Source organism: Penaeus monodon, chromosome 32, assembly GCF_015228065.2.
Source record: "Penaeus monodon isolate SGIC_2016 chromosome 32, NSTDA_Pmon_1, whole genome shotgun sequence".
NCBI classification, from domain to species: Eukaryota; Metazoa; Arthropoda; class Malacostraca; order Decapoda; family Penaeidae; genus Penaeus; species Penaeus monodon.
In genome coordinates this window covers 28,532,820-28,533,129 of record NC_051417.1, presented here as the reverse complement: position 1 = coordinate 28,533,129, position 310 = coordinate 28,532,820, and positions in this window count along the sequence as shown.

Sequence of the window (310 nt, the reverse complement as noted above, 5' to 3'; positions counted from 1 at the left end):
ATCTATCTCTGTGATCCTGCGTTCCCTCGCCTTCCGCGCCCCGTCGGGAGGCTCTCGTAAGGAACCACTCGGGAGGAAAATCGACAGGTTCACTGGCAATAGAAAAAAGGAAATTAATAATTATGTCGCCACTTAATTCTGACAAAAGAATATAATTTGTAAAGGGCAGCGCATTATGCTGGGATCCCCGCCGGTCGTTAAGTGTCATTTGTCCATTGGAGGCAAGTCGATAATGAGTCTTACGGGAAGGAGAGCGTGTGCATTGGCTAGGGACTGCACGCCGGGTCAACTTTGATCTCTTGAAAAAGGG